The 25,165-nt window shown below is 44.0% G+C and overlaps 1 protein-coding gene across 2 annotated transcripts in view; it reads right to left on the reverse strand.

Annotated features, from left to right (window-relative positions):
* The window catches only part of PLCB1 (phospholipase C beta 1), a 458,785-nt gene that overhangs the window by 405,850 nt on the left and 27,770 nt on the right, over nt 1–25,165 (reverse strand). The window lies entirely within an intron of this gene.

The raw sequence follows: 25,165 nt of genomic DNA on the forward strand, positions 1-25,165 counted from the left end.
CTGCCTCCATGTGGCAGTCATGATATGCAGACCTGCCCCACTCCCCAATCTCTGTATAAAGATAAGAATGCTGGACCTGGATCTGTCACATAGGTGGCCACAAGACAGTTTAGGAGTGTGGAGAAAATATGTTTCAACCATAAGCTTCCTTAATCAACTTAACAGTCTCAAGGTCAGAGGAAAATGAATTGAATGACTGGTCTGCGTCTAAGTACTCATCTCTGAAACAACCTCTGTATAATATATGTGTTGTGTCAGAAACCTTTCACTTTAAATTTAAATGTATTGCCCTAAGTGTACATCATTGTCCTAATCCATCAGCTCTGCACATTCCTGAAATCACATAATTACCAATTCTTGTAGTACCCTAAAAAAAAGAGAGCAAATTGTCTTAACATTTTTCAGGATGATGCCGTGGTTCTAAACAAACAGTTAAAATTGTTAGTAGCTTAAGTGTATTTGATTCCTTCATCTTCTTTTAACAATTCACTGTTTAATGTAGGCATGCAAGGCTGGGCCATATAATATACAGACTGCTCTCTCCTCTGCTTTATGTCCAGTGAGAGTGTGTGCTGCTGTGTCCTAACACTCAGATTAATATTTCTGCATTAGAAGAGAGATCAAGTGAGGCAGCCCCTCTTGTGCAAATTTGCTTGGATGAAAAGGAAGGTGAGCCTCAGTGGATCATGCTTCCTCTGGCTACTACTCCCAATAATGCTTCTTCTGACATTGTCCTTGGATACCAGTTACTGCTCACCATCAACTCCACAATCACATCAGGGCTAGAGGCAGCAAAAAACATACCAGCCTCACCAGAGAATACATTTCAGAAGCAAGACCATTATCCCTTGTCTCCTCCAAGGAGGAAGGTCCAAGAACACACACTTCTGCTCACATACGGAAGATCGCTCCAGGTGACCTGCTCTCTAGCTGGGCCTCTGCTAGATAACCATAGTTTTGGTCTAGACCACATTGCGCTGTCCCAGGTACTGAAGTTGGGTCACCTCTGCACACTCCTCACTATTACCGGCCTGCCAAGCTCTGCAGCTCATCACCAACCTGGACTATAGATACAACCACAACCTAGACACTGGGCAGCAACTCTACTGTACACTTCAGTCAAATAGGAGCCACATAGACACACTCCCTGCCAACTACCACCCTGCCATTCTGTCATATTTCTTTTCCCGTTGTTTTTGTTGTTGTTGTTGGTATCCATCAGTCTCAGAAGGCAATGGAAGAGTGCACCTTCAGGAGTGAAGTGAAACTGTTGGAATGCTACAGTGCTACTGAGATGAGAGGGACATGCTTTATTGCTGCTGGGGCAGATGAAGGCATCCGGTTGTGCTGAAGCAGGTGTACCGGTGGTAATTCCTCCTCTGGTCACTGCTGTGGATACATCACCTGACTGGTTGTCTCTAGGCACTGTGGTTGTCTGCAAGAGTCTCAAACAACAATGTGCTCCCCCAAGCCTACATTCCCGGCATTTTTGCTCTCCTGTCTTTTCCCATGGCTCCTATAGTGCTATGCTTTGCTTCCTGAGCAAGAAAATCCAGGGGATGCACTATATCAGTTATAAATTCATGGTTGTTGTTTTTTGTCCTAATCAGCAGCTAATTTTATGATTGGTATGATCTCCTGGTCTAACAGAGAGAAAAATATACTCCCTTTCTGCCAAAATAAAGGGGGAAGAATAAAAAGCAAGGTGGAAGACTCAAAAGAGGAATTTCCGACCTTTCGTTAAAATGGAAATAACTCTTATGAGCATGATCTAAAGCATCCTTCAAATAGCATGGGAGTTGTAGTTTTCTCCACCAGGCACTAGATCCATGAGACTGAGGAAACTGCAAATCCTATGGTTCCTAGCTAGAAGGCATGCTTCTAGCTCTCCAAGGCATGTTTAGTATCCTTTCCTATTAAGAAGGGGATGGAAATACCTATTCTTAACAAATCCTTCCCACCACTGTTTACCTCTAGCTGTCCCCATACATAAATGTTTGTCTGCATGGGAATTGGTGTATGAAAGCTTTTCTAACACTAAATAAGTGCCTATGGCGTGCTTATCAAAACTAAACAAAATACCTAAGTAACTTGTGTATTGTGTGCAGGGTAAGGTAAAGGTAAAGGGACCCCTGACCATTAGGTCCAGTCGTGGCTGACTCTGGGGTTGCGGTGCTCATCTCGCTTTATTGGCCAAGGGAGCCAGCGTACAGCTTCCGGGTCATGTGGCCAGCATGACTAAGCTGCTTCTGGCGAACCAGAGCAATGCACAGAAATGCAGTTTACCTTCCCACCAGAGCGGTACCTATTTATCTACTTGCACTTTGACGTGCTTTTGAACTGCTAGGTTGGCAGGAGCAGGGACCAAGCAACGGGAGCTCACCCCGTCGCGGGGATTCAAACTGCCAACCTTCTGATTGGCAAATCCTAGGCTCTGTGGTTTAGACCACAGCGCCACGCGCATCCCAATATTTTAATTAGTAGACAATTATTGAAAAACTTGGTGTTTGGATTAGCAATGCATTGATTACTGTGTGCAAATTGCCCAAGACTGCAGAATACCAGATACACAATAAGCCCACGCTGGTCCATAAATGGCAGGGAGTGAACTCTCCAAAAGACACAGCTGGGCAATATCTGTATTAGAGTCAATCCAATAGGGCACAAGCCTTTTGAGTTCTTCATCTCTTTATCAAGCTAGATGTCACACAAAGAAGGGGATGGTGGGAGATGTAGAAAAACTTCAAAAATTAAAACTGGATGTTGGTGTTGAAGTCTTGAGGTCTGAAAACCACCTGAGCCTTATTTTCCAGCTCAATCACGGAGACAATCCAGAGGAACGCTGTTAGATGCCCCTCATGCTACAGAGGGTCAACTGGCTACAGTTAGAATTTGGGGCATTTAGTGTCATTGGTCCTATGCTGCAGAATACTCTTCTATCTGAGATTCAGCATGTATTCTCACCATTGTCTTTCAGGTATCTCCTGAATACCTTTTTATGCAGATGGATCTATACAGCTCTTTAAACCTCATTGAACAGCCAGTCATTTTCATGGTTGTTTTCTAGATTGCTTTTTTGATTTGTATTCTCCTTTTGTATGTTTATGTTGCAAACTGCCCTGTGATCTTCTGATGAAGGGTGGTATACAAATTTACTAAATAATAAATAAATAAGCTTTGCAGCTTGTCTGAAGAAAATTCATGGCTATCGTTTGTAAAAGAAAAATTAAACTGGCATTTAAAATGCCACTTTGTTTCAAACATTATAAATGTCACTGCAAAAGCCAACTCTCTACTGACATTTACTCTGCTATTGGACAGCCTGAAAGGAGCATGACATGGAGGAACAGTTTCAATATATTCAGGGGTCAATGGTTGAAAGGTATTATTCATTAATGCACTGGGTCACTGGGAAGATTGGTGTCAAGTATAAGACTAAAATTGCAGTCTTGGTGATGGATCTGCCCTCTTCTAAATAAAAGTACACATCACATCAGACTCTTAGTGATTAAGTTACAGATCTCAACCTCATCATGTACTGTCTGTCACATGTTATAGAGAATAGCTTGCTTGAAGGTAATAGGATAATGTGCCAAACATCAACATTCCTAGCCTGAAATTCTAGACAAAAACATTTGACACACCTTCAGCTAGCATGAGATTGTTTTATACATACACAAGACTGGAATGTGCAAATGAATGCATAACTCCATTAAGTCCAAGACCTGCTAGCCACATGAAATCTCCACAAATTTCCTCTTGCAATAATTCAGCCATGTGTTGGCTAATCTATGGGGATTTCCCATCAGGCATCAAGGCTTCCTTTGGACACTGGGGAAAAAAATGCCCCCTCCCACACAATGCAACCCTGTTTTATCCAACTCATTTATTCCTGCCTCCTATTACTAAGCCATACCACTCCACCTGCCACCACACTGCTGTTTCATAGAAAGCAACATCTTCAAGGGTCAGAGGCTAGGAATCAACAGGGGAAGGCCATCACCTTCATACCCTGCTTGTGAGTTTCACAGAGGCATTTGAATTCCAGATATTATTTGAAATACAATTAATAGTCTAGATCAGTGGTTTTCAACCAGTGTGCAGTGGCACCTTGGGGTTCCTTGAATGATGCTCAGGGGTGCCATGGGCAACACTGGTCTCTGTCCCTCTTTCCTTCCCTCCCTCCCTGATGCCCTCTCATGTCTTTGCCTCCCAAAGGCTTGCATGGCTGTTTGTTGCAGCAGCCCTGGCTACACACTGCCCAGGTGAATGGTGTCTCTGGGACTGGCCGGGGGTGCTTCCCAGGCACATGTGGGGCAGTGTAAGGAGGCATCTCTTTTTGGTGCAGGGTGGGCAGCGCAGAGACCAGGGGTGGCAGCAGTGGCTTTCCAGAGGACTCCCAAGGAGAGAGGAGAGCAGAGAAGAGGAGGCTGAGGGAACACTCCACAAGGGAAGGTGTTCAAAAAGCAGTGAGGGGCTGCTGGCTCTGTAGGCAAGGGGTGACATAACCAGGCTCCTGAGCCCCATAGGGGTGTCGCGGAAAGAATGTAGTTGGTCAAGGGAGTCGTGGACCCAAAAAGGTTGACAACCTCTGGGCTAAATTACTATCACTCTAAGCCATCAATGCTTCACGGTCCATAAAAAAATGTTCCCGATTATATATGTAACATCTCAAATGACAAGTTCAGAATGCATGTATAATTACAGAATAAATGAGCTCATTTCACAATATTTGTGAAATCTATGTTAAAAGCACAATTTAGGCTGTAATTGGTTGGTGCAGAGGTTATGTTTCCTTGGGGCACAATAACAGGGCCGTAAGAGCCTTGCTGGATACAGATTTGAGTGCCATCTAGTAATCCAGGATCGTGCTTCCCACAGTGGTGAAACAGTTACCTCCAGGAAGTCCACAAAGAGTACATGGGAATAATAGCCCTTCCCGAACATTTGCTTATCAGGAAATAGGTATACAGAGGTAAAGGTAAAGGGACCCCTGACCATTTGGTCCAGCCGTGACCGACTCTGGGGTTGCAGCGCTCATCTCGCTTTATTGGCTGAGGGAGCCGGCATACAGCTTCCGGGTCATGTGTCCAGCATCACTAAGCCACTTCTGGCGAACCAGAGCAGCGCACGGAAACGCCGTTTACCTTCCCACCGGAGCGGTACCTATTTATCTACTTGCACTTTGACGTGCATTCGAACTGCTTAGGTGGGCAGGAGCAGGGACCGAGCAACGGGAGCTCACCCCGTCACGGGGATTCGAACCGCCGACCTTCTGATCGGCAAGTCCTAGCCTCTGTGGTTTAACCTACAGCGCCACCCAGTCCCTGTATACAAAGGTACACTGCCTCTAAACCAGGAGGTCTTACTTTATTATCTTCATAGTTCTCTTACCTTTATAAAGCCACCCCAGCCAGTGACCATCATTACATCTTGTGTCTGTGCTATATTTCATAATGTGTCGTGCAAATAACTACTTTCTTTTGTGTTTCTTGAACCTGGGTTATGCTTCAATGGAAGACACCCTCCCCCACCACACACACAAGCCCTGAAACCTCAAACTTAAGCATGTTTATGCCCAGGCTTTTCTTTTTAAGGTGTGCATAACCTTCACTTTAAGTAGTTTGCCAAGCACAATATTATACTTCATCTAAACATGCCAAGGTTGACATTTTCATCGTTGGCATTTTTTCAAGTGCTAATACAATGACTCTGGTCTGTACAGTTTTCTAAAGAGAATCTCAAAACGTAATTTGAATTTGAATAATGGGACATGTTTTGGGACAGAATCCACCTCTTGCACAAAATGCTATTACCTTTGCAATGATGCTAACTTTGGTGTGAGTAGTCTAACAAAATAGCTGCTCATATTGTCCTGCTTCATGTCCAACACATGCAGACAAACGTTCTTATGTGCAGATAAGATATCTTTATTCAGACAAATATCAGCACAGGCGTGGCAGCAGACACAGAGTTCAGGAGCCACAATCCAGAGGTTCAGGAATCAGGCAAGACATTCAGGACTGGACAGAAACAATGAAGATGTCCCAACAGTTTCAACACCCTGCCCACAAAGGCTTTAAATATAAAGCATGATGCACTCACTTAGCAAGAATGCCACTGCCTCCTGAGTTGTTTCAACCCCCTCAGCTACTCCAGATGCTCCCCAGCCTCCTCCAAGGCTCTCTACTGCCAGGAAGCCATGGGGAGGAGCCAGAAATGCTACTCCTCCTTCTGAAGTGGCTGAAGTTGAAGCTGTGGAGCTTAGGACACATATTCACATTTTCCCCTTACATGGCTAATGCAGTTAATCATGTCAAAGTATTTAGAAACCAAGAGGCTATAAAAGCAGCAATATAGGGTGAATTATTTCTGGCCACAGACTAATTAATTAAGGGGGAAATCATTTTCAGTATGGCACTATTACCCTATGGAAGTCAATTGCTTTAGTCCACCTCCTGCCCAGTCCCAACATCAGAATAGGAGGCCACAGAAGGGCCAATACCCCTTTCTGTCCTAAGGTAAAGATAAATGGACCCCTGACCGTTAGGTCCAGTCGTGGACGACTCTGGGGTTGCGGCGCTCATCTTGCTTTATTGGCCGAGGGAGCCAGGTCATGTGGCCAGCATGACTAAGCCGCTTCTGGCGAACCAGAGCAGCACACGGAAACGCCATTTACCTTCCCACCAGAGTGGTACCTATTTATCTACTTGCACTTTGACGTGTTTTCGAACTGCTAGGTTGGCAGCAGCTGGGACCGAGCAATGGGAGCTCACCCCGTCACGGGGATTCGAACCACCGACCTTCTGATCAGCAAGCCCTAGGCTCTGTGGTTTAACCCACAGTGCCACCCGCGTCCTACACATCCTTTAATTATACTCATTTGGCACAGTTGTTCCAAGTTTCTCATAAGCGTGCTTACAAAGTGCTCCCCAGCTAAATTTCTTCCCAGATTTGGGAGTTCTGAATTATGAAAACAAATTTTCACTGTAAGTAATTTTTCAAACAATAAGGAAGTATTTGCATCAAGCTGAGCCCTGAGATCACACAGAAAGCTAGAGAAAAGCAAACCATTAAAATGGCAGGAAAAAATATCTGTGAAAACAGGGTGGAGGGGCTGTATATCTGTTTATTTCAAAATATTATTCTACTGTCTGCTAGAGCACTCATTTGCTGACGCAGAAAGGCAATAATAAAAATAATAATACAGGAACTACATTTGATTCTTAATCAAGCAGGCAGTGCCTTTCAAATTGCTATTTATTATAATAAATAATTATAATCAATAATTATTGATCAACTGATTGGGCTGCCATTCCAGCATGGAACAATGTGGCAAAATAAAAATAAAATAATTCAAAGGAAGAAATATTCAGAAAGCCAAGTTTAAGACACATCAGCAAAACCTTCTATCAATGTTCTAAAATGTGCCATATGTGCCATTCTGGGTTTTTCTCAGAAGATACGTAAATGGAGTAAAATTCAGGGCATAATGAAACTACAGAAAAAAACAACAGTGCAGAACTAAGGGGGGTTGCCCTACCCCTGCTTTATGACTGGTGGGTGGGTGGCTTGCTTTAAGAATGCAGTATTAGGATAGATGCAGCTATATATGTTTTTATGCTATGCTCAATAATACTGTCAGTGCTGTGGGTGCTGCATTATTGAGAAACAAGATTTATTCCTCATAATCTTTTAACAAAAATAAAAGAATACCTCCACACTTTTAGCACATAATCATATTTGATTTTTTTTTTTAAAGCAGGAATAGTATAACACAAAACAGGTGGAAATGTAGTCTGGAAATGTGGAAGGAGATTAAGGTGGTTTTCTTCTTGATATTCTACAACTAAATATTCTAATAGTACAGAAGAAAGCAAAAGCACAATGATTGCAAGCTTTCCAAGAGTTATGTGCTCTGATTCCAGATACACTTCACAAGATTTATTTTCCTGGATGAATTGTGCATAAAGACACCTCCTTTTCATCAGCAAGTGGTCACAGCTGTACCCATAATTGATGCAAATCTAAGAGATCAAGAATTCAGCCTGGAAGCCTGACCACACAGCTGCTAACATCGCAAGAACTGGCATTCTGGAAAAGTGATTTGCAAACCACTCTCTTATAGGCATAGGACATACCTGGATCCTGTCAACAAGCCTTACCATACACTGAGAACAATTAGCTAGCAAACCAACTAAGGCTGTCTCTTTAAGTCACAGGCCACAGAGCAAACTCCCCTAGGGGGGGGGGTGTCTCAGGGATGCTGCTGACCCCCTGCAGAAAGCAGAGCTTGAAATCAGTGCAAATCAACTGATTGGCAGTAATTTCAAAACCCCTGGGTTTGAATTTTCCTTTGTAGAGTGGCTTGCTGCACTACAAAGGAAAAATGGGTCACCTGATATTAGAGTGATGCCAGGCTTTCTGTCAAAATGGCCCACCAAGAGTGATGTAGACAATATTGAGCTTAGTATAAGGTAGCTTCCTATACTCCTATATTTAGTTAACTGCAAAAAAATATATATATCTTGGTTCATGATTAGTGAGAAGAGAGCTAAATCAAGGCCAAGGGTTCAGATTATATGCTAAATCAAACCTTATCTTAGCACAGTGTACCACAAGCACAAAAAAGTCGTCTCATAGTTGGTGCAATCTTCAGGGCAGTGGTAAAGGGACCCCTGACCATTAGGTCCAGTCGTGGCCAACTCTGGGGTTGCGGCGCTCATCTCGCTTTATTGGCCGAGGGAGCCGGCGTGCAGCTTCCGAGTCATGTGGCCAGCATCACTAAGCCGCTTCTGGCGAACCAGAGCAGCGCCCAGAAACACCGTTTACCTTCCCACCGGAGCGGTACCTATTTATCTACTTGCACTTTGACGTGCTTTCGAACTGCTAGGTTGGCAGGAGCAGGGACCGAGCAACGGGAGCTCACCCCGTCGCGGGGATTCGAACCGCCGACCTTCTGATCGGCAAGTCCTAGGCTCTGTGGTTTAACCCACAGCACCACCCATACTGAGTGACAAAAGAAGAGGTTACAATGCTTACCTCTTCTGCCCCCTTTGCATTGCACATACATTCAACCCCACTCAATCTTGCCTCCAAGAAGATTCTGGCAGAATTCCAGCAAACAGCCCAAAGCAGCGTCATGAAAGAAAAACTATATGGTTGCTGGTGGGATGAGCACAAACAAAGCATTGAAAACAAGCTGGCACTGCAGAGGACAGCAGACAGAATAAGGGACCTATGCTTTGTAATGCCTATTGATTGCTGGAAGGTCTGCTTAAGACTGCATTTCATTTTAATCTTGAACAATGCAGTTGGCACACAACCAAGATTCTCTCCATAACCATGTTGGCTAGCAAAACAGGTTTTTCCTTTAAAAAAAATAAACATCCAAGATTCCCAGGACATTACAATCAGGACAAGAAGTTGAATTTCAATGCTGGCAAAGCCATACTTGCGTGCCTAATATGAGGGACACAGTGCTGAAAATAGCTTGAGGGTGGTTAACCCAATCCAAGCATCAAGCTGAATTTGGCATCAAATGAAACCATGAACAGTTTCAGCATACACAATACAGAAGGGCCCAGTCAACGATATGAGCAACAGGCTAGATACGCAAACCATACCTTTAGTTTCACAGTAAACAGGGAACAAATACAAATAGTCAACCCAAAGGCCAACAGGAAAAAATGTCTCCCTTACACAATATTGACATCAACTAGGACTCTATTTTAAAACAAAAACTACTGGCTGAACTCATTAAATTCTAATTCCATATACAGGTCAAATTCCAATATTACCTCCAACTTCACTAAACTGAGCTAAATGGAGACATTCACTGCAGTGGCGTAGCGTGGGTTGTCAGCACCCGGGGCAAGGCAAGTAATTTGCGCCCCCTAACCCGTGGATTTGCGCCCCCTAACCCTACAGATCTATGCCTATGAATGATGGTCCTTCTCTCTCTCTCTCTCTCTTTCTCATATTCCAATTGATTCCCATTTCCGCCGATCGATCCCCGAAGCTCTTACCCAGCGAAATTTGTGCGTAATTACGCTTCGCCATCCCTAATCCTGCCGCTTCCACCGGGAAATATGACGGTGCGTTTCTCCTCTCCAAACTTTCCCCGGCCCTTTGCTGGCTGGCGCAGTCCTTTTGGCTACGAGCTCCCCTCCTTCTCTGCCCGCTTCCGACCCCACCTCCCCGTCCAGCCTCCCTACCTCCTGAAAAAAGGCGCCGGCACCGAGCAGGACACCCCCCGCGGCCATCGGAGAGAGGCGGGGCTGAGGGAGGCGAGCCAATGGGCGAGGCGGGGCGGGGTAGGTGGCCACGGGGGCAGGCGCTTGCCCGAGGGTGGGCAAGGTAGGAGCAGGCGGAGGCTGGCCGGCCGCTCTGACAATAGGGGTGGGCCGAGGGCACGACGTGGCTGGGCCCTCTGGACTCGCGCCCCCCCCCAGATGTTGCGCCCGGTGCGGCTGGCACCCCTGGCACCCCCCACGCTACGCCACTGATTCACTGCAACTGTATTTTACTTGCTGAGGATAATTTTAGAAGCCACCTTTTGACTCAAGAGCAAATCATCAAAGATGGCTGCCTAATTTGTTTCAAACTAGTGTGTTTCACTATGTGACTGGTGGATTAAGAAACGGCGAACCAGGGGCTTTTTTTGAGCAGGAACTGAGTTCCCTTACTTTTCTTAAATTAAATAATTAATTTTTTTGTCGGTGGGGGCCATGGAACAGATATGCACCCAATGCCTGATTCAAAAATCCACCTATATCTGTAATCAATAAAGCTGCAGCCATTTCTAATCCAGATAATTGTCTGCTTGGGTTTTTTAATCACATTTTACTCTTAGTCACCGCCGGGGGGGGGGCGTGGCAGCACTGTAACTGGCCGGGCAATAAACAAACAAACTTCATGGTGAGTTCCCCCACCTTTTTTCCAGGGGGGGAAAGCGTTGGACAGAACCTAAAATTGAAACTCACTGCATCACTCTCAAGCAATTCCTTGAAAGGTAAAAAAACTTAATTTGCAATTTGCCAAAGACACAGTCACTAAATGAACTTTTTGCTGAACACACAGCTCCATTTCTGTTGACCCTCAAAGCCACATAGATCAAGACACTAAGTGATCTGAAACAGCAAAGAATGCCTTTCTGCATTCAAGGAGAAACAGTTTATTTACTATATACATATACCGTAGTGCCAAATTCAGCAATTGTTCCATCTCGTGATGACATTAGCTTCCAGCTACTCTATCAGGCCGAGCTAATGTTTAAACTAAGCAGCCGCACACTTTATATGTGTGTGCACAGTGTAGCTGTCAAACATTACCCACCACTAAATTATGCTTCACTCTTCACCTGCAGAAACCAGAAGTAGTAGATACCTTATGAGAGGGAAGCACTGGTGATACAGCTAATGATTACTCATGCCCGGCTGATTTATGGATGTAATAAAGTTAAACGATACAGTGCAAACCTCATATTCATTCACTATCACAGCCAACACCTGCTTACATGGGTCTGTGTATGCCAGTTCACAGCTATACAAGCTGTCACTATAGGGCAACAGCAGCATCTGTCACAGGTCATTTTTTTCACAATGGCTTTCCCCCTTATATGGAATGTGCCATGCATTTTAGGAGGCTAAATGCCATTTGGAAATTGGAATTTGGGAGGGCTTGTTCTTCACACTCTGTGTGGCATCCCCAGGCTATTATCTACCAACCCAGAAAGCACAAAGTTGCATAGGTAGCTTCCATAGATGCACGATGCTCCCAATATTGGTCAGTTTTAATCATGCATTATTTTGGCTTCATATTTATTTCAGTGCTAAGTGCTGGGCATTAGGCTGCTTTAGTTGTGCTGGCATCTCAACATACAAATGAGCAACTATTCCCTCTGGGGAAGCTTCAATTTTAACACTGTCGGTAGCCACTCCCCTCTGAAGATGACCACATTCTGAACGTTCAAAAGTGTAAAGCCATTCCACAGAAAGTGCCATGAGAAGTGAAAGACACAGCGAAACTATGGCATTACTATCCCATGATGACAGTACAGGACAATACAGATTGTTATCATTATATTTTCTACAACATCTGCTCTGTCATGGACTGGATGGGCATATACGCACCAGCTGGGGAACTGCCAAGGGACGAAGTTCAGCGTCTGGGGATTGGTAGTGGGATGACAAAGAGTGGTCAGAGGAGAAGAAGGGAGAAACCTGGGAGGATGATGTATCAGAAGCTGAAGAGATAACAGAATTTAGTGAGTAGGGAGAGAAGCCCAGAATCAGAGGCTGAACCAGAAGATGAGGCCAAGAGGCAGAGATTAGTCTGGCTGGTGAAGCCAGAGTGTCTCCCCCTCCTACTGTTACAAGTTCCCCTGCCCCCTGGTCTCCCAGGACCAGAAGAAGTGTGAAGAGGAAGGAGCAAAGACCGGCAGGTTGATGGAGTCTCAGATTGCTTGGAGGAGGAGATTTAGGCAGCTGCAGAAAAGCATGGACCTTCACCCTCCACAACTGCCTCACAGGGTAAGGTTACCAGATTTTTTTCAATGAATCCAGGGACACTTTTCAACTTCCTGCTAAACAGATGGATTTTGTCTGGGGACTGATTTGTAAATCTGGGAACTGTCCCCAGGAAACGGGGACATCTGGTAACCTTATCATAGGGCTAAGACTTATGAGTTGTTGTGCTCATTAGACATGGCACTCCTGAACAGTTCATGTTTCTTCTGATGAAGAGTTAACTTATTCCATGTGATTTATTCCTGACGCCTGCTCCTGACTTGCTCTTAGGCTACACATTAGTTCTTCTCAGGAACATATACACACAGCAAACAAACAATTCATTCTTAAAGGAAGAAGGTGATACACACACATATACAGCAAGCAAGAACTCAAGAGTGTAATGGACACACAAAATGTGGCTGAACTAAATTGCTATATAAAATGACAATTGACTCCAGCTTCCTACAAGAGATCCAGTTCCACAAAACTACAGTGCCCCAAGGAGTAGCCTCTCACACAGAAGACAGGCAGAGTGGGAAAGACCTAGTGTGGGTTCATTCATAACATTTCAATCCCGGTTGTCAATCCAGAAGGATCACCAGCGCTCACATAATACATATAACATTGGGTCTGCTTCTACCCATTCCAATGGCATGTCCTCCTTTCCCTACAGACTCTATTCTATGGCTCAAGGGTAGAAAGAGAAAGAGCCAGGGACATGAACTGTGGCTCAGATGAGCTGCTGAGCAGAGGCAGTGACTCTTCAGCTGCCTGTATGCTCCATTGCCTGGCACTTCATATTCCCTTTCCCCAAGGACTGCATGGCTTTTTATTGCGCTATTAGCCAAACCACAGCTGCTTCCACTAGTCCTGTCAAGCTGGTGTACTTATGAAATTGACTACAGCAGTCAACAGAAACATGTAGTCAACTGGATTTTGCTCCCATTGGCACTTTTCTTCTTTTTTGCATGGATAAAGGTAAAGGTAAAGAGACCCCTGACTATTAGGTCCAGTCGTAACCGACTCTTTTCCATCTTTTATTTCTAAGGAGGAAAAGGTGCAGCAAACAATATTTGTGTGAGTTTTCTCAATTTATGTTACTTTGTGTGTTGTTCATGAATAAAGGTAAATGTAAAGGTAAAGGTACCCCTGACCATTAGGTACAGTCATGGCCGACTCTGGGGTTGCAGTGCTCATCTCACTTTATTGGCCGAGGGACCCGGCGTACAGCTTCCAGGTCATGTGGCCAGCATGACTAAGCCACTTCTGGTGAACCAGAGCAGCGCACGGAAACGCTGTTTACCTTCCCACCGGAGTGGTACCTATTTATCTACTTGCACTTTTGACAGGCTTTCGAACTGCTAGGTTGGCAGGAGCAGGGACCAAGCAACGGGAGATCACTCCGTCTTGGGGATTTGAACCGCCGACCTTCTGATCGGCAAGTCCTAGGCTCTGTGGTTTAACCCACAGCGCCACCCGCATCCCTTTTTTGCATGGATACTTAAGCCTATACATATATATCCTTTCATGTACAACATAACACTGTATCCTAGAACATGTCCATGCCAGTTACCAACACATCTCCCCACCCCACCCCACCCCACACATTGTCCATGATGTTGTTCATCATTGGCAAGAGTCAACAAATGTTGCAGCTGTCACACCCAAATTTGCCTGCGCCTACTGCAGCAGTCCTGCTAAGCCTTTGGGCTGGGGGGTCTTGTTTTTTCTAGAATGCAGATTAGAACTGCTGTGGAAGTCAGTGCGCTTACCACTAGCAGCAATTCCCCCATAAGTACCAATTCCATGTTTCTAAAAATGCATTTGTTTGCACACCACCTTGGCATAACTGGGCAAAATATTACGTAGCTAAGCAGACTTGAAAGGCAACTCTCTGTATCTCATACCCATAGTTCTGTTTGAATCTAATCTGCTTTGCCTAGCTTTATACAAATACTGCGAAATGAAAGGCAGCCTGAGAGTGATACAAGTATCTGGAGTTCCAAGATTTCCTGATGCCTGAATAGTCAGCAGACCTTTTGGATACTGGGTACCTAGAGCAAACAGGGGACGGTTGTGCCTTCATGTCTTGCCTGTGAGCTGCTGAGAGCATCCCACAGTAAACTGCTAGAGACAGAAAACTGGACTAGAATGGTGTTGGTCGGCTCCAGCAAGACCATTCTTATATGTTCCACCTTTTCCTTTTGATAGGTGTTTCCAGCTAAGTCCTGAACATGTGAGTTCTCCAAGTATGCTTTGCTGAACTCTGAGAACATTAAGATGCCAATTTGAAGCCACCCTCTGGCATTCAGTCAAGTATTCCGTTCCATGCATGTGTGCAAACCTATTCAGTTTGCCTCTCCATTGTGTTTGCTGTCTTCAAGCAATCTGAGGAACGCAATAGCTGTTTTTAAAGCTGAGCAACACTTCCTTACCTAGGGACTAACTGGTTTTTATCCTCAGTTATACTATCCTCAGTAAGACCATGCTAACCCCAAATTTCTTTTCATAAAAAAAAGCTCTCTGATTTCACACCTTGCATTCTGTTTTGTTACAAAGGAGGACCCACCTGGTAAAAGTTCCATTTTATGGTAATTTGTTTCTTTTGTATTCTTAATAGTAGCACACAACCCATTACACAGAATTTAGTCTTGCCTCACATGGAAAATCATGGCAATTATTATTATTTTCTTACAAAGCAAGAAATTACAAGGTTATTTGCGTTTTCTATTAAAGCTGTTCCTTAAAAGCACTGAGTTTAGTCAAGGCTTTGTGGAACAACTCATATGCTTCGAGTGAACTCATTGTTATTTTTTAAAAAATAAGTGCTTGAAGTAGAATAGAACTCCACACTTATCTACATTTCGTTATTTGCTTCTGCATTCTAATGGAAAGCCTTTCTTGTATCAACTTGTGCAAGTGCAATTTTCTTGTAACTGTTAATTTCATTCTCTAAAAACTTCCCCATCATCATGACCCAATGTATTTAGCACACCACGCAGTCAAGCTGCACTGGGCTTCATTCTTTTGCCCTAACATTTAATTACACAAGTCCAAGTGCACAGAGCTTTCTCTCTCTGAGGCAATCTGAACTTTGTTGAGGGAGTTTCCTTTCTTACCACATGCCACTATTCTAGTCACTTGCAAACCTAACCTAACACTTGTCATCAAAAGCCACCGGTCCAAAATATAGCTTGCTGAAACGGACCAAGCCCTCATACAAATGCAGCGTTGAGCTAGGACACAATACCACAATTGTTACTTATGAAGAAAGTACTTATGCTAACATACTACTTAACTGAAAGCTTGCAAGTTATGTCATAAAATTATTCAGATATTTTAATGATCCACATCCATGGTCCTAGGCAATTCTCTGCCATCATTCTACTTGACATGGTTTAATGCCAGCTAGATTTCTGAGCAGCTAAGCACCATTTTTCTGTCACTCTGAGACAAATACAAGGGGTTTGTCTACATCAGGGATAGGCAAACTCCAGCCCTCCAGATGGTTGGGACTACAATTCCCACCATCCCTGAACACTGGTCCGTAGTCCCAAACATCTGGAGGGCCAAAGTTTGCATATGCCTGGCCTACATGCTGTCCTTACAATGTGAACACCAGAAAGGTGTCCACACACACACACACACACGCTCCTGTTCATAGCGCTTGGGCATACACCATTTACAATCAGGCAAGTTGAAGAGTTTAACAGTTTTCTCTTCAAATTTAGCTTGTCGTTACCAGCAGCAACTTGCTTTAATATGGGAGAAGTCAAACCAACATGGTTTATAATAATAATAATTTATTATTTATACCCAGCCCATCTGGCTGGGTCTCCCCAGCCACTCTTGGTTTAGTACACAAGATACAGGTATAGTGACTCACTCCCATTAATTCATCACAGGGATATGCAGAGTCTCTCACAAACTGATTATTTAATCAACAAATCCAACAAGACCTTTAAAACTTTGGATCACATAACATGTCACAGGCACGGTGGGTAAACATCTGTTTACTACATTGATATCTATAGCATGCAAGAGTCATTACTCACTCCCTTCCTTAGTAATTCAAGAGATGGCTAGAGGCATAGGCATGTCTTGGTGCCTCCTAAGTTAAATTCGCCTCAGTTCATCAGGGGAGGAGTACATTTTGCTTCTGCCAAGACAGACAGAGAGTGAAACCACAGGAAACTATTGAGCTGTGAACTGTTTGACAAGACAGGACGTATAGCATCTGTTATTGACCTCTACTGTCACCTCCTTGTGCATGTGTGAAGTGGAGTCAACTGCTACACAAAGGGTAAAGTTGGGTCTAATATGTATCTTTGCTTAGCACACATCTGGCTAGTGTACAACTTTCCTACAGCCTCTGAGGAGGTCAGCAATTGGGGGCATGGGGAAATCCCACTTATTTTAGGATCAGCTCTAGGCAGGGGAGAAAGAAGATTCTTTACTCAAGCAAAGAGTCAAGTAGAAGTTGTCATGGATCTAGAGGCTGGCACTCCAAGAAAAGGAAGTCCCTCCTCTCTTGCCATTGCTTCACTAAATATTTGCCTCTTTTGAATTCCCTGTTCTGGTTCCAAAACTGACTTGGCTCTCTGTTCCCTATGCAACAGCTACATTCTTGCCTCTGTTCCCTTTCTGTTAAGCACTCCTGTTTGCTTCCCCCACTTTCACATCATCCTAGAAACTGCACTGTTTGACAATGCTTTTATTGGTAAGATCATAAAGGCTGGTGGTGCTTACTTCCTTAACAGATGTAACACAGGATTCAAGCCTGCCTGAGGTCATGCCAGACTGCCAGCATGATTTTGTGGAGGACCTACTCCCTAACCTCACCTGTTGAAACAGGCTATGATTGTTGTTGTTTAGTCGTGTCCGACTGTTCGTGACCCCATGGACCAGAGCACGCCAGGGACTCCTGTCTTCCACTGCCTCCCGCAGTTTGGTCAAACTCATGCTGGTAGCTTCGAGAACACTTGTCCTCTGTCGTCCCCTTCTCCTTGTGCCCCCCATCTTTCCCAACATCAGGGTCTTTTCCAGGGAGTCTTCTCTTCTCATGAGGTGGCCAAAGTATTGGAGCCTCAGCTTCCCGATCTGTCCTTCCAGTGAGCACTCGGGGCTGATTTCCTTCAGAATGGAGAGGTTTGATCTTCTTGCAGTCCAGGGGACTCTCAAGAGTCTCCTCCAGCACCATAATTCAAAAGCCTAAATTCATCGGTGATCAGCCTTCTTTATGGTCCAGCTCTCACTTCCATACATCACTACTGGGAAAACCATAGCTTTAACAGGCTATGATTGCCTACTACGTAATCCACTAGAAACCTTGACTGCAGCTCTGGGGAAATGGGAAGCTGGAAGAGAGATCTGTTACTCATCACCTGTGATGCCGTAAGTACTGTCCAGTTAGTGCTCGAGAAACTATGTACACAATGTCTATCACCACACTGCAGAGACATCCCTCCCAAGAACAGTTTAAAGTGATACAGAAACCCACATAAAAATGCTTTACCAGAGTCAAAGACACGACAAAAGGAAAAGATTTACTGTATTGTAGATGTCATGGGCAGTTTGCAGTACTACCTCCAGGTCTCTGACAAGTCAGCTATTTGCCAAATGTTATTGACTGGTTGGACGTGGAGGAATGGTGGGAGGAACCAGCTGGGGAACCCCCAGAGAAAGAAAGCTCTTGGATTGGTGGTGGGACAACCATGAGTGGTCAGAGGGAGAAGACTGGGAGGAGACCATGTTGGAAGCTGAATAGACAACAGAGCTTAGTGATCTGGGAGATTCTGTGGCAGAGAGAAGACCAGAAAAAGAGGCAGAAGCTGAAGCAGGGGAGGAAGGAGGCCAGGAGGCAGAGATGAGTCAGGCTGGTGAAGAGTCATGAATGTCTCCCCCTCCTGCTGCAACAAGCTCCTCTCCCCCCTGGTCTCCCAGAACCAGAAGAGGCATGAAAAGGGTGGAGGAGAGGTTGGCTTTATGCAGGTGCAATCTCCAATTGCTTGGGGAAATCCCTAGAGAGGAAAGAACTTGACGGCTGTGGGGAGGCATGGACTTTCAGTCTTGGCAACTGACCATGGAGCTGATGGACTCATTAGACCTGACACTGCCAAGTCAGTGCAGATCGTGTTCTTGCTAGTAAAGAGTTAACTTCAACTTGATTATGTGATTTACCGTCAGCTCACTCCTGACACCAAAGAATGGTGAACACCTATTTCAACCAATGTCAGCTCTGACAACTGAATGGGAAACAATGCCGCCACAGTTCCGTGTATTAATTTAGGCTGGTGAAAGAGGAGCTCTTAGTACAGTATGTGAGATGAGAAGTCTTTGGTTTGAGTTCCACCTTGGACATAAACTAAAGCAGTTCCCTTTGGCAGACCTCTCTCAGCCTTACTGCATTATTTGCAATATGACGATAATACTAGACGACCTTACAGGGTGAGCTGAAGGATTTCAGAAATACTGGTTGTGATGCACAATCAACTTTCTCAAGGATATGCTACACTTAAAAGGATATAGATCTGGATGCTTGTACCAGACTTGCTGTTTGCACAGATTTTATGTTTTTGCCTTCTATGATTTACAACAGTTTATGTGCAGAGAGAAGGAAAAGCTTTATTTGACTGGTGATCACGGCCAGTGGCGGAGCATATGCCCGCGCTGCCCAGGGCGGGCGCGTTCCCAAGGGGTGCAGGGGCGCGCTCCCGAGGGGCATGGAGGGTGCCCTCCCAGGCACGGGATAGCTGCGTGCGAACCCACCGATCCTATTTCCTTCCTCTCCCCTTCCCGCTTGCCTGTCTCCTTCCTGTCCTCTCCCTTGCCTGCCGGCCTCCTCCAGCCGGGAGCACGGGGCAACGGCGCACAGCCCGCCTGTGACTCCTGTGCCTACTGCCAGCCATCAAGGGAAGGGAGGAGTTGCTGTGCAGCACTCCCGGCTGGAGGAGGCTGGATTGTGGCATGAATTTAAGGCACAACATTCCTTTTGGGTTCTATGAACAATCAGCAGACTTTTGCTGTGTTCTAGGCATTAAACCCGCATTGTGATGGTGTATCATCCAGGTTTTCCATCCGTAAGTTGCTTACTGGGAAGCCTACAGCTGCTTATTGTGAACACAGGCTCATTACGGCACATTTTTAGAACCTGAGTCATATGGATGTTCCTGGGTGACTGGTTATAAATAAAATGTAACCTATACTGTCAAGTCCCTGTAGCCACTACTGGGTCATGACAGTTTTTGCATGAGCAAAGAGCCATAAGCAGACTCTGATTCCAGATATTAATTACTGAGATACATTATCCTGGTTTTCAGCTAACAGATACAGAGTTACGAACCCAAAATGCAGATGGGCTCAGGACAAGCATTTGTGCACTGTATAAATTCCTTCCATTGTAAATTCCGAACATCACCCCAGTCCAAAACACACTCTACTTCAGAAACCCACAGATCTCATCCTGTACACCTTAAGGCAAGGGTGGGGAGCCTGTGGCCCAACATTAGCTGCTGGACTACAACTCCCATCATTCCTGATCACTGGTCATGCTGGCTTGGGCTAATGGGAGTTGCATCCCAAAACATCTGGAGGATATCAAGCTTGGAAAGGCAATTCCAGATGACCCCACTAAGATACACTATTACATGGCTTGTACTAAAAGGGTATCTTCAATGGATTCATTGAGCTGTAGCGAAAACTTGCTTGGCCAAAGATCAGAGTGGCTTGTTCAAGTTCTAGCTCATCCACTTCATACTGAGGAATGCAGACCTCTGCACAAGCCATGCCTCAGGGGCAGGGAGGTAATGGATATCAAAGTTTGATTTAAAGACCAGCATCAAAACCTGCTTGTTCAGGAAGTATGCATGAACGTTCCTTGACAACTTTCAGAAAAAATATGTGCCAGTTCAGTTCTCCATGCTACTCCCATCTCAGAAAATTATTAGACAGATTAGACAGCACCAAGAATTACAAGGACACTGGCATGCTGTTCTAAATATTAAATATGGCTGCTGTAGCATATGAGCAATTATTTTACTATCCATTTAAACCTGCCTGTTCATTTCTTTTGTTAGAAATTATTACAAGCTTCTATGCTCATTAAAATGTAACATGTAAGCCTTGTGTGGTGTTTTGCGTATGCGCTAGTGATGCACGTGTTGCTGCTCTTTGATACTGCAACTTAAGATGGGCAAACTGGTCTATTCCCAGCCCATGTCAATTTCACAAGCATTAACTCATAAATATGTTCCTTTTCATTTGCTGCATCAATGTGCTTTCTTTATTAATCCAAACAATTTTTCGCATTTAAATACCGATCTAAATATTCATTTCTGAAGCTATTTTTTTATTTAAAAAAACACCATTTTGATATGTTTTGCAAAGGCAAGATCCATGTCAGAATATGTGGGAACTGAAAAGCCCACTGAATAACTTAATTTCCAATCCACACATTAGTTCAAGAGCTGCTGATCAGACTCATAGCTCCATAAATGGCTTTATCTGTAAGCAAAATCTGAAATTCAAAGAAAATAGTTATGCAGGCAATACACAATTTCCACTGTCTGCCCTGTATTTTTGCTTGATCTTTCCTTTTCTCATTATTCCAGCACACTGTGAGTTCTTTCTGGTCATTTCAAGAGCCCTTGGTCCCAAATGAGACAAAACTGTGTAAGAAATAGCCCAAAGCACTTAAACCACAGGGATGGGGGGAAATCAACCCTCAAAAAACCTACTCCAGGATTTTAACAACATCAACAATAACAAGTGCAAGAAATATTGCACAGAACTTTTAGCCCAAGGTCAATCAGGCTGCCGACTACATAAATCCACAGAGGGGAAAACTAATTCTTACTGTGGAATACAAATCACTTTTCTGAGCACGTTTTTCAGCTCACCCAGTAGCCCATCAGAAGGAAAGGCCATTTTAAAGATTTCCTTTAATATCAGAGTGCAGCAACAACTAAAACGAGAATCTGCTTAGCAAAATAGCATCTGCCTTTTTATTCGGAGCCTATTAAAACATGCATTTGTTTATTAATATAGCACCCCTCCTTCTATCACCTTTAATTCACCAAGCCAACCTGTCAGGAGCAAGCTCTCTTACCTGTGATGGAACAAATGCCCACAAACATATTCTCCACTAACAATGAGCCTGAGCTGAAAGAGGCTAGGAGGTAACATGTGTGTGGCAGTTGATGCGCCCAGTTTCCTGGTACGCCCCTCACATGGGCACAGTGAGGTTAGTGAAGCTGGAAATCAGACTCCATATTCTTTGGACCATCATCAAGTTAAAAAAGCAGCTAGGTAAAGGTAAAGGGACCCCTGACCATTAGGTTCAGTCGTGACCGACTCTGGGGTTGCAGCGCTCATCTAGCTTTATTGGCCGAGGGAGCCGGCATACAGCTTCCGGGTCATGTGGCCAGCATGACTAAACCGCTTCTGGCGAACCAGAGCAGCGCAAGGAAACGCCGTTTACCTTCCCACCAGAGTGGTACCTTTTTATCTACTTGCACTTTGACATGCTTTCACACTGCTAGGTTGGCAGGAGCAGGGACCGAGCAACGGGAGCTCACCCCATCGCAGGGATTCGAACCGCCGACCTTGTGATTGGCAAGCCCTAGAGTCTGTGGTTTAACCCACAGCGCCACCAGCGTCCCCTAAGAAAGCAGCTACATGTGTATTATTGTTTATTCTTTGATAATCAAACTATCCTGTTGATAAGCATCTTATTTATTTATTGCATTTACTGTATATCCACCCTGCGAGGTAGGTGAGGCTGAGAGGCAGTGACAGGCCCAAGGTCACCAAGTGAGCTCGATGGCTGAATGGGGATCTGAACCCTGGTCTCTCCGGTCCTAATCTGACACTAACCACTGCTCCACACTAGCTTTTCTTTTTTTTAACCAAAATTTTTTATTGGTTTTCACATTTATCACATAAAAAAGAAAAAGAAAAAAAGAAAAACATTACAATACACAAAATACAAAAACACACACACATAAGAACAAATTTTTACTTCCAAATCCTAATTTCATTACATTAATAACTGACTTCCGCGAATCCCCTCTAACTGAATTTCATTATATCACCTATTTAGCAGTTCTCCAAATTCATTTTTCTAATAATATTAACTTCTTTCATTTACTAACTTCTTCTCCTTTATTACTATTCTAATCCTTAATATTTATTAATAACATATTAATATTCCGCCCCTAAGCCTAATTGTTACTTCCAAGAAATTTCTCTTTATTCCACACTAGCTTTTCTTAATGCCATCTTCTTAAGACTGTTTAGGAACACCATCCTGTGGATGCTATAGAACTTGTACATCCATTTGTCCAAGTATTACATGACCCTTGTTTGCCTAGAGTGTTTACCTTTGCTTATCAAGGCTTGGGGCCAAGACCAGATCTTCTGATATTTCTATTTTCACTTTAGGTGTAGTGAATTCTGTACTGACATTCAGGGAGGAGGGCTTCACTCTTTTGCCCTGCACCATTTTCCTGATAAGCCACTCCTGGAAGCTACTAGTAGTCACAGAGCAGGGAGTGGATTGATAACAGGAACTTCAAATAGTAATTCAGAAGAGACGAAACTTAACTGGAGGTAGGGGGGAGAATTCACATATGCGGTGCCCCTTCTCCAAATCAGAGCCATTCCCTATTATTGCCTTTAGGTAAAAGAAACATAAAGGTAAAGGTAAAGGGACCCCTGCCCATTAGGTCCAGTCGTGACCGACTCTGGGGTCGCGGCGCTCATCTCTCTTTATTGGTCGAGGGAGCCGGCGTACAGCTTCCGGGTCATGTGGTCAGCATGACTAAGCCGCTTCTGGCGAACCAGAGCAGCACACGGAAACACTGTTTACCTTCCTGCCGGAGCGGTACCTATTTATCTACTTGCACTTTGACGTGCTTTCGAACTGCTAGGTTGGCAGGAGCTGCGACCGAGCAACGGGAGCTCACTCTGTCGCGGGGATTCGAACCGCTGACCTTCTGATCAGCAAGTCCTAGGCTCTGTGGTTTAACCCACAGCGCCACCCGCGTCCCTAAAAGAAACAAAGGAAGAGCCATTTGCAGATTTGTATTCTTTCATACTTTGTAATTCTCCCAATCTTCATGTATTTTAGCTCTTCTTTTGAACAAGAAGGCAATTATGAGATAGGATCATTAACTGCAATAAGAAATCCATCGCTTTCAGACATGAAGGTGCATATTGTTGCATGCTAAGATCTTCCGATTCTCCACACATGCTAAATACTAGCACTGGAAACTCAGAAATGATAGCCATTGGGTCTTTGGCAACACTTGTCAAGTTTGTACCGTCGTCTTCAGTTTGCAAGGTTTTGTCATTCTTTTGTCACACTTACTTAGCTTTAGGGAGACACCAAACTGAAGGCTTAAAAGTTAAGTCTGCATCTCCAGAACATTTCATCCCCTTTTGATAAAACCTCAGCCTTTGTTTGCCCAGCTGTGAAATTGTTTTATTTTAGGCAAGGGGAGAAAACAGATAATGTTCCTTAACTCAGATTTGCCTACCCCTCCTCCAGGTACATACTGCTAGCTTAGAACCAACTATGGATGAATATTTTTGGCAAGCTGCCTACATCTTCTAACCACTCCTCTGCAGTAAGCAACATTATAAGCAAGCTCTGGCATTAGCACAAGTTCTTCCTACAAGTTTTTTTTTTTTTTGCAACTAATCTTTCAATAGCTGTCAGCATTGATCGTAAACAAACACTCAAGTTTCTAAGCAAAGCTTTCAGGCAGCTGATCTATTTTTGTTTTTCTAAACAAAGCCTTTCAGGATACATTTCGGCAAATGTTTCTAAAACCATCATTATCAGCTGAAGAGAAATATCCTTCCTTGACCCTTATAGATTGGGTTTTAATCACACAGTGATAGTCCAATTCAAATTATCTTGAACGAATGCTCTTTTAAAAAGCTATAGGTATTTAAGCATTTGTCAGGAATATAGCAACATTACTATAAATATATAGCCTCCTAGAGTATGGGTAGGCAAACTAAGGCCTGGGGGCCAGATCCAGCCCAATCGCTTTCTAAATCCAGCCCGCAGATGATCCAGGAATCAGTGGGTTTTTACATGAATAGAATGTGTGCTTTTATTTAAAATGCATCTCTGGGTTATTTGTAGGGCATAGGAATTTGTTCATATTTTTTTCCAAAATATAGTCTGGCCCCCCACAAGGTCTGAGGGACAGTGGACCGGCCCCCTGCTGATAAAGTTTGCTGACCCCTGTCCTAGAGCATCGTTTCAATATACGTACTAGTGGTTGTTGTTTTTTACAGGAACAAGGAAACACAAAATGAATGTCCTAGTACCAGACTATATAAATAGTTGAAGACTTTCATATAAATGTTCATCATCAATGCTCTTCCTTTCTCACTGTTTGCAATCTTCAAAAGTCAATAAGACTTTTTTTCCAGGTTCCTATCAAGTAGAACTGATAAGTATTTAGAAAACATGGCCACACTCTGCGGAAATGGTCCAGAGTTCTCTCAGTTTCTTATTTTTCCAAATTTAAACACAGCCCCCCACATTTCCACATCAGCTTGTGAATTTGTTTTTTAAAAAGTCCTCATGAAAATTTATCAATGCTGTAGTGCAAAATTTTCCTAAGATATACATTTTT

The sequence above is a fragment of the Podarcis raffonei genome, chromosome 3 (genome assembly GCF_027172205.1).
Source record: "Podarcis raffonei isolate rPodRaf1 chromosome 3, rPodRaf1.pri, whole genome shotgun sequence".
Taxonomy (NCBI): domain Eukaryota; kingdom Metazoa; phylum Chordata; class Lepidosauria; order Squamata; family Lacertidae; genus Podarcis; species Podarcis raffonei.